The following is a 10,409-nucleotide window of genomic DNA, read 5'->3' as shown; positions in this document are numbered from 1 at the left end:
TCGTAGAAGAAGAGGGCGGGCTCTGGAGGATTTGGGCGGGCTAAAGCTCTACCTCATTGGTTGAGCGAACGACCGTGGGTTGAACTCAAATGACACCCATGCACAAGTCCGCAATTCCAAACAAACAGAGTAGCCACACCAGTTTACGCGTCATTTTGGAAGAAGAGGACGTCCCAGGCGTGAAAATTTCAACATGGTTCAATATACGAACACCGTGTGGAACAGCTTAAACGTTGGTTGACATGCAGAGCACTCCAAGTGGGCAGAAAGAAAGAAGTTTTAGTGTGAAGGTAAAATTTATTGTACGAACATAGCTCGTAATCCGGTGCTAGCGAGCTAGCTCATCTCATGTTGTTGTCACGAAAACTGAACACATTGAAGTCACGATTTGTATTTCAAGATTTGAAGCCTACCAGTGTAAACATACGATCAATAGCTTGTACCTGTAAAAAAAAAAAGTGGACAGTACTCAGCTACTTGTATTTGACTAACATTATATTCAAGCATCTGTACTCTTACTATCATAATAAAATGAAAACAAAAAGTTTTTACTGCGAGTGGATCTTTAAGCCGCTACAGGTATTTTAACCTCAACCCTTTACCGTCTGTATTTAATCAATTAATTTCAAATATTACAATTTATTGATAAATGTCAGTATTTTGCTCTTACACTCTTAGTTTACTCATCACTCACAGTACTCAATTATTTGTGCAAGTATTTTTTCTGCGCTTTTAATTTCTACTTGAGTTACATTTTCCAATGTAACATTACTCTTATTTAAATAATGGCTATTCTGCTTTTGAAATGCTAGTCTATCTGTATCACTAAGATGTGAGCAGTGTCACTGTCACCTAGCTACTTTAACAAAAGTAACTAGGTCAAATGTTAGTTTATTTATTTTTAATTAAATAAGAATCTCATAAATTTCAAAATCTTCCTCAAAAGGTGGAGACAACTGCTGGAGACACTGCTGAAGCATCAGTGAAAAGGATGACCCAACTCCATCAGAAAGCAGCCAAGAGACAGGAGATGACACCTGGGGGTATTCCATTGTTAGAGTAGACAATATTAAGTATTGTACTCTTTGCGTGTTCAATTAACTGAATGGTGAGATCCTGGTGAAGAAGTCCCTTTGCAAAGGTATCAAAAGCTTTTGATGACAACAATTGAACTCTCTCAAGCAGTCTGTTCAGATTGTGTGTCCTCTACTCCGGCACATCATTATTTATTGAAAAGTGGGTGAATACGAAAAGTCTCCTCCCATCAGCCCACAGTACATTTGTTTACAACTCAGTGAATACCAGAAAATCCCCCCTTCTGTTCCCATAGGTATAAATCAGATTAGAGAAAAACAATAATCAGCCTGTGCCTCCCTTCCGACCGGCTGAGACCGGTCCTAGACTCCCTTCAAGATAGCAAATGTAAAAACCCGTTGCCCTTCTTCTGAGAGTGAGACAGGTAATACAATTCTATTCATTGAGCCATACTGCTATAACTAAATCCAAAACGGCTAAAATATAAATTGAAACTGAAAAACAATGTTAATAACTCATCATTCCCTCATTTGAGCTCATGAGAGCTCAACACATTAAAACATTTGTTTCAATGGTTGTGTGGTGGAAATAATTATCATTAAAACATCCCTTTAGCAGAAGAGGAGGTAGTTTAGCAATCATATGACATTAAAAAACAATTTGATACATTTAAAAGATTTTTAGTGGAATAAGCATAGCATATGTGAGGCTTAACATAAAATGTTGTTCATTAAAAAGTGTCGCAATGTATCGGCATACGAATATGTGTTCTTTGAAGCCATCTCGTGATGAAGTTCTTTGTTGAATGAAAATATGTCGTTGTCATCTTTTTGCAGAACCCCAGAATAGATTGCCTGCAAATGTGATTCTCGTGATGATTGCCCAGGAAAAGGCACTTGACTTGATCCGTTGAATGATGTCAAAACGATGTCGAATGATGTCGAAACGGCCGCTCCAGAACCGAACACTGGGTCAGCTGACGTGGCTCCAGGACGGAGGTGATAAGATTGATGATCATCAGTTGATGAGTTAGCTGAGCCTGGCACGTCTCCGGAAGCCTTGTAGACCAGATGTGGAATGTCGTCTCCATCCTTCTTTCTGTGCAGCGAACTGCACAAGATTTCCTCTCCGACCCCCTGGGGCCGTTCTCCTGAGTGCAGAAACTTTTCATTTTTAGTTTCTCATAAACTCACATAAATTTTATTTGGAGGAAAAACCCTGATAGTTTTTGTTAGTTGGGATTAGTAAATGTTATTTGGTTAAGATCCGTAGGTCCTGTGCTGTTGGAACAGGAAAAGATCTATTTTTGTGACATTGAAATAGAGCCCAGCCTTTGATTGAGTTGAATGACATTCGCTCATTCATTAATATAAGACAGAGCTTGTAAATATTTATTTTTCAAATAGGTTTTGTTCAATAATAGGTAATTTTTTACCACGACTAATTTTTTTTCTAAATTTGCATAACTGTGCCTTTCACCATCCTGAAAGGAATCATTTTACTAGCATACATATATTCTCTTCCCAGAATCCCATGACCGGCCGAATCATGATGATCCTGGAAAAAGCTCACATATATTCATATTATCTATACTCTTTTGCAAACACTGGGCTCCAAACATTACATTTTTCTAAAATAAAAGATACAATATAATATAATTACCTTCATCCGGCGAATATGCATTATTTTCCTTGCTTGCTTCAGACTTACTTTGCTGCTCGATTTCCTCTGGTAGATTTCTTCATATTCAAACTGTGGATTATCACTTCAAAACCTTTTCATTTTTTAATCTACTAATTCGTCTACATTGGTTAATTTCCTAAACATAAACTCCCTCATTTTGACAAAGATCCACTGTTTTTTTTCAAACACGTCAAGATAAAGGGAGGATAAAATAGAGACCTCATAACTCAAAAGACGTCGTAAATAACACAACCCTCTAAATCAGGCTATGAGGTAAACGAAAAAACTACAAAATACTACAATAAAAATGAGCACAAGCAGATACAATTTAAGACACTAATATATGATGACTTTGGGGCCATAAAAAAAATAGAGGCAACCATATTAATCCAATTCTCCTAGAGTTAAGCAAACTAAAATTATTTAAACTGCTAATCAACTTCACCTCTTTTACAGATTAGCGGGGCTCATAAAAAACACAGCACACAAAATATTTCTGGGATTCATAAATCACAGTGCTGTGAGAAAAAATAAATAAAAATAAATCTAAAATTAACCATCAAACTCTTAGTTAGTCTTTTACTTGTTACTACTCATTTTATTCTATTATTTATTTTATACTGTAGCTGCAGCTGGACGAAGTCCAAAAAAATTCCTCACGGGGAAAATAAAAGTATATCGTATCATATCATATTAATAAAATTCCCATTGTACCAATTCAGAAACTGATTCTCCCAAAAATATAGGCAAAAATTTAGTAGGCTATAGATTGAAATAAATTTTCTCAATCCCTCATTTCAAATTTACATATGTCGTTTTCAATTTCCTGAAATATCTTGCTATAGATCACAGTTCCCCATTAAACACATTAAAAATGCCTTGCATATACCGTGCAGCATTTCACTGATTGAAGGGTCGCATCCCAGTCAGACCACCAGCTTTCAAAAGTCAATGTTCAGGGCGGGGCTGTGTCAGACAAAGTTCGATGAGAGGAGACATCTCTGTAATGAGGCTTGTACACAGTCACTGGGCATTGTGGAAGTTGAACATCATGTTTTTTTAGGCACAGGAGGAGAAGACTGTTGCTCTGCGGCTTTTGACCTTTGATCTCTGCCACATCCATTCAGACGCCGTCTGCAATATGAACCCGATGACACATTTTCGGTCCTTCCAGGCGCTCACCTCGACCAACGAATGCACCCGGCCGATCCAATGCACTACAATGCCAGACTGAGGAAATGGGATCACAGCAAGACAGTTCACTTCCTGCTTTCTCAAAAATGTTTCGTAAAAAAAACAAAAAAAAAACAGCCTTTTTTTTTTTTTTTTTTAAATACCCCTTCAAAATAGCTACTAGCAATACTTGCAAATACAACGTATCAGCAGCTGGGGCGCATCCCGTTCGCAGTTTGTAATCAGTGAAGGCCATCAAACCCTCATCTGCCTTGGAACTCAAACATCAGTTTCTGAAATGACGCACTCAGAGAAAAAACAAATATTAAAAATCATTATCATTATGTCAATTTCAAAAACATTTATAACTTCTTATTCAACTATCTTACTTCTAGCCACAGCTGTACAGATGTAGGCATAATTATGTAAACTCAACACAGCTCAAACAAAATACCATTATTTTATCATTATTCTTTATTCATTTGTCCCGAAAAGGGAAAGTTAACAAATTAACCATCTTCATCAATCATTAAAGTGTAAAGACTATTGGCTCAGTCACTAAAAAAAAATAAAAAATAAAAAATAAAACACTAATTTAATATTCTTCTACAAAAACTCAACAATATCTTTCAAATACTATTACTTATTTTTTATTGTTTATCATTCCTCTCTTACCATTTTGACAAAGAAGAAGTCCCATTACGAGGACACATTATGCTCTAACCCACAGCCCCCTCCTTTTCTTCTAACCTAGAAACGGGGGGGGGGGGGGGGGGATCTTAACATTATACATCGCAAAACCTATTTTACCACATTCCCATTAATAAAACAAACGCCACTATCACAACAGTCTCATCTCACACAAAAACAACACCAAACTTAGTTAAAGATATTGAAGAAAAACAAACAAAATCACATTTCTCACTCACAATCACAATAATAGCCCCCACCTTTTAGAAGCTAGGTCACACACTCAAATACTTACGCACACACTCTTTAATCATTAGAAAATAATAAACGGTTTTATTCTACCAATTCGTTGTCTACAAATCTTATGGCATTTAAACCGCAGTTTTATACGGTAATTTCAGTAAACGGGTTAACTTCGAACAAACCACCCGTAAACTGCTCACAAATGCTGGAGACATTTTAGCATCAAATTCAGCCACTACATCATTACCAACAAAGAAAATACAAAAGTCTAACGTACCATTTTGTCCAGCGAAAGCTTTTCATACAATCGATCCATAGTTTGTTTTTTCATTTTTCGACGTTTTTATTTTTCCGCACGGCTGCGACTCACAAGTACAAGTCCCGACTATAAACCGGAAGCGCATTCAGGACAAACCATTCTGTATCCGGGTCGAAATCGCCTCCATTTTGTTTATAGGCTATTTTTTACTTTTGGTTTCTATTCTACGCAAGTAGTATTAATATTTATCAATACAGTGACGTCTCACTTTTAATATAATAGTTCAATAGGTTAACACATATGGCCACACAACACACATAAGAATCACGTGACCTCTCGTTTATACACAGCGGTTATCCAATCCCGCTGAGCTAAACTGTTCTCCATATATTGCAAAATTTTTGCAAGGCGCTCATTTTCAAAATAACTTGTCACGCGCTATCGAATTAAACCGTAGAACAAAAGGAATTCATACGGTAATCCTGACCCCAAAACTACAACCGTAGGAGCGCCAAAAAACAAAATAAAATTCACGTAATCTCTCGATTGCAAATACAGTAACACAAATCCAATTATTACTGTAATCAACCTGGACCCCTCAATACTGTTCAATTTCAAACAGGCGCTTTTTCAAAAAACATATTACGTGTAAAAGGACGTTCTCACCAAGAGTCATGAGCAATTATGATACTAGTCCCCGATCGGCCTAAACTGCCAAAAAGGCAGAGCGCACCATAATCTTCGCGATACTTAGTAAAAAGAAAGACTTTTTACGTCATCCGGCAAACCCTTTTATTCAATATATATTATGGTCTAAGGATTCTTCGTAGCGTGACGAGAAACAAAACAAATTAAAAAATCAAATTCGCTACTTCATCCCGTTTAAAAAAAGCTTCATCTCTCATTTACGTCACTTCTAAATGCACCACCCCACGACGTGTTTAGTTCAATATCGTAGGAATTATCCCAACTCTATAACGACATCAAACTACAACTTGTTCACACAGATCTCATTTAAAATTTAGACAATTTGGAAGACGAAAAACCAGTTGCAGCGGACCCAAACAGACAGAACCTCCCTACGTGGATAAAAGTCTCCACTTACCGTACTTTATTTATTTAGGCCTAGAAGTTCCGCTCCCGTCCGTGAACGCCGCAGCTTGCTCTACGTCAGAATACCACCATCCGTTAGAATTCAGCGGAGGAGGTCACCATTCGTTATAATTCAGCGTCGGGGATCACCATTTGTTAGAGTAGACAATATTAAGTATTGTACTCTTTGCGTGTTCAATTAACTGAATGGTGAGATCCTGGTGAAGAAGTCCCTTTGCAAAGGTATCAAAAGCTTTTGATGACAACAATTGAACTCTCTCAAGCAGTGTGTTCAGATTGTGTGTCCTCTACTCCGGCACATTATTATTTATTGAAAAGTGGGTGAATACGAAAAGTCTCCTCCCATCAGCCCACAGTACATTTGTTTACAACTCAGTGAATACCAGAAAATCCCCCCTTCTGTTCCCATAGGTATAAATCAGATTAGAGAAAAACAATAATCAGCCTGTGCCTCCCTTCCGACCGGCTGAGACCGGTCCTAGACTCCCTTTAAGATAGCAAATGTAAAAACCCGTTGCCCTTCTTCTGAGAGTGAGACAGATAATACAATTCTATTCATTGAGCCATACTGCTATAACTAAATCCAAAACGGCTAAAATATAAATTGAAACTGAAAAACAATGTTAATAACTCATCACCATCAAACTGGATTATGGAAAATTATTTTTTCAGATCTTCTGCTGATGTGAATGTAGCAGGCTGTGGTCCCCTCCCCCACCTGTGGCAGTGGTCAGTCTTTTTTTCTGGTGGCTACAATAATGGGCAACATATATTTACAGCTCAACACCTATTTAGTCTTATTTTTTATATATATTGTTATAGGCTACTTGCCGACTTGCTGCCATGATCGCTTTTGGCTACTGTTGAGATGTAACAGTGAAGAATGAATATGTAGGTAAATTCGAGGTGCTTTACATTAAATCAATAATTAATAACACGATTAATGTGAAATACACATCTAACATGAAACAATTATAACTTATATATTTAGTCTGTCTGCTTTTTTCTTTTCTTTTTTGCCAATCATATTTCCCTCGTCTTAGTGATAGCAGCAGTATTGCCTTTTTTGGTGAGTCTTGAATTCCTCATACAGCTCCATCAATAACTTTTGTTCTGTTTGTGAGAAGAATACTGTTCTCGTCTTGGATGGATGCAGAAACGGCTCTTCTGGACATCAAATAAAACATTTCAAATGATGCACAATCTTGTTTATTGAATGATACATGTTATTTGAAATGACTATTTCAAATAACTCTCAATATGGATTAAATTGTACTCCTGCAACATTTCAAACTCAAAATTGGAAGACATTTAGAAAGCATAATTTCTTCACTTTCCCAAAGGTGTTTGCAGTGAAATTCTCTCAGAACAGTAACCAGTGTATCAAGGATTCTCATTTGTTGGACTTCACAGCCACTTTGAAGCAGGTTTGATGTCACACCATGTGCCACCGTCTAGCGAATGATCAAGAAGTAGCTTTGATTGACTGCATGCTGGCATCTGTGCGAATAGAATGGTTGGGTCAGCATATTCATACAATAAAAAATAATCATAGCTTCCTAGCTATGTCATTATCAAAACACAGCCACTGACATTATACGTAATCAGTTAAATGTTTAGCTTTATCTTGTTAGCCAGGAAAAAAACTAAGATTTTGTCACATCTTAATATCAGAAATAGTGGTAATACTGATAGACACAGACATTGTTTATAAACATTCCCATTTGCATTCTTTTTATTTGGCTTCAGTGTTGAAAGCAAATGTGTACGTTTAAAAGTGTAAGAGCCTTTTATTTTAACTGTTTGCAAAGCATACATTGCAAAAATACTGAAATTTATCAATAAATTGTAGTATTTGAAATAAAATGATTAAATACAGAGGATAAAGGGTTGAGGTTAAAATACCTGTAGCGGCTTAAAGATCCACTCGCAGTAAAAACGTTTTGTTTTCATTTTATTATGATAGTAAGAGTACAGATGCTTGAATATAATGTTAGTCAAATACAAGTAGCTGAGTACTGTCCACTTTTTTTTTTTTGACAGGTACAAGCTATTGATCGTATGTTTACACTGGTAGGCTTCAAATCTTGAAATACAAATCGTGACTTCAATGTGTTCAGTTTTCGTGACAACAACATGAGATGAGCTAGCTCGCTAGCACCGGATTACGAGCTATGTTCGTACAATAAATCTTACCTTCATACTAAAACTTCTTTCTTTCTGCCCACTTGGAGTGCTCTGCATGTCAACCAACGTTTAAGCTGTTCCACACGGTGTTCGTATATTGAACCATGTTGAAATTTTCACGCCTGGGACGTCCTCTTCTTCCAAAATGGCGCGTAAACTGGTGTGGCTACTCTGTTTGGAATTGCGGACTTGTACATGGGTGTCATTTGAGTTCAACCCACGGTCGTTCGCTCAACCAATGAGGTTGAGCTTTAGCCCGCCCAAATCCTCCAGAGCCCGCCCTCTTCTTCTACGAGTACAAATCACGGCGCTCTACAAGTACGAATCAGTTTTGCACCTTTTGTAGCGAGATAAATGGGGCAAAACTCACGTCACTGGACAGCAGCAGAAAACCCACTTGTGACTCCTAGTGGTGACTTCTTTGACTACAAGTTGTCATTTCTACAGGTACAAATCACAACTTTTACAGATGCAAATTTCTACTTTTTGTACAGGTACAATTTTTTTTTGTACAGATACAAATCAAGACTTTTACAGGTACAAATTTGTTTTTACAGATACAAATTTGTTTTACACATACACATTTTTTTTTTTTACAGGTACAAATTTCTTTTACAGATACAATTTTTTTTTTTTACAGGCACACATTTTTTTTTACAGATACAAATCACGACTTTTACAGATACAAATTTAGACTTTTTTCTACAGGTACAAATTTTTTGCACAAGTTAGTTTTGCACCATATTTACATCCATAGTTATTGTGCAGTTGGACGGCGCCATGACAGAATGCGTTGCGAGCTGTGGTGATCGTGTGTGTCTTTGACCAAAAGTGAGTACACGAAGTAGTGTTTTAGTTCATGTGTACCGTGTTTATTTGTCGCACTACCGTGTGTCTTGTGCGCCTTATTAAGCTCCGACGCCGATTTGATTGACAGCTCGTTGAGTACCTCTTTGAAGTTCGCTATGTAACTAATTAAGTGTCTTAAACACCATTTAACTACATAAATGTGTTCTCTTTTGCGTGTTAGACATTAGTAGAGAAGTTCACTAAAGTTTTGTGTGCTTATTTGCATGTTTTGTCCCACTTGCACATAATGTCTGCCGTCAGTTTGGGACATTATGCTCTCACTGCGCGGTGCCATTACGCGACGTCCACGGCCGTAGTCGGCCACATTAATGTTTAGTGATTCGTTACGTGCGTCATACTTTTGAGTAATTAGCTCATGCTTAGTATGTTGTACAACTTTGTGTGTGTTTATAGCCATTCAACATAGTGCTTGTTCATGTAAAATTAGTAATGTTGCAGCCCAGTTATTTAGCCAATCAATGTGTGCTGTTAAGTAATGCAATACTATATTTGTGTTAATTAGGAGTCAAGTATTTACACTCATACGCTGTGTTGTTTTTCTGTTTATTGCGGAATCACACATTGAACCATACACACATTCACACACACATAGATGATCAGACCATGCATACACAGGACTTCAGGATTACAAGCATCCATAGTTAGCCACAGTGCCTGCATCATAGCAGCCCATGCCTGTATGCCTGTACACTTAAGTGCAACTACTGTAACCGCCTCTTGCTGATGTTCCTGGATTAAAGCTGCCAATCCACATCTTCGCTCCACTGCTCCTTTGTGTTCTGACCGACACCCCGAGGGCGAAAAGAGATACTTTATTTGAATCAAACTTATACAGTCCAAACCTAGCCTCTCCAACACACTCCATTCACAAGCTGTCTGTATTTTTGAAAAATTTTGTGTTATTTGTGTTCTGTTTTCGCCAACCTTGCCAGCTCGGGAAACAAAACGTTCAAGCAAAGGCCGTTGACTATATAGAACCTGGTTCTAATCAGTTGAGGAAAAAATCATCAGCATGACGCAAAGCGGTAGATTTACTTGCTAACTTTGGCTGGCTGGGGAACCTCACTCCATCCACTGTTACTATGACTTTGTTTTAGATATACTGCATGTGGTATTTCAATATTAACTATGAACTTTGGTTTTTGGTTTGTACGGA

At 37.4% G+C, this 10,409-nt stretch overlaps 1 long non-coding RNA gene across 1 annotated transcript; it reads right to left on the bottom strand.

Annotated features, from left to right (window-relative positions):
- Nucleotides 1–7,389: 7,389 nt before the first annotated feature.
- LOC147181318 (uncharacterized) lies at nt 7,390–8,578 on the bottom strand. The gene is made up of 2 exons (XR_015096275.1): nt 8,393–8,578; nt 7,390–7,696 (listed from the first exon to the last, which is right to left on the bottom strand). It is a non-coding gene; the product is annotated as an uncharacterized LOC147181318 (long non-coding RNA).
- Nucleotides 8,579–10,409: the final 1,831 nt, after the last annotated feature.

Source organism: Leptonotus elevatus, chromosome 1, assembly GCF_054856555.1.
Source record: "Leptonotus elevatus isolate MCC_2025b chromosome 1, RoL_Lele_1.0, whole genome shotgun sequence".
Taxonomy (NCBI): Eukaryota; Metazoa; Chordata; class Actinopteri; order Syngnathiformes; family Syngnathidae; genus Leptonotus; species Leptonotus elevatus.
Note: the sequence above shows the minus strand (reverse complement) of the source record. Positions and strands in the feature narration are given on the sequence as shown.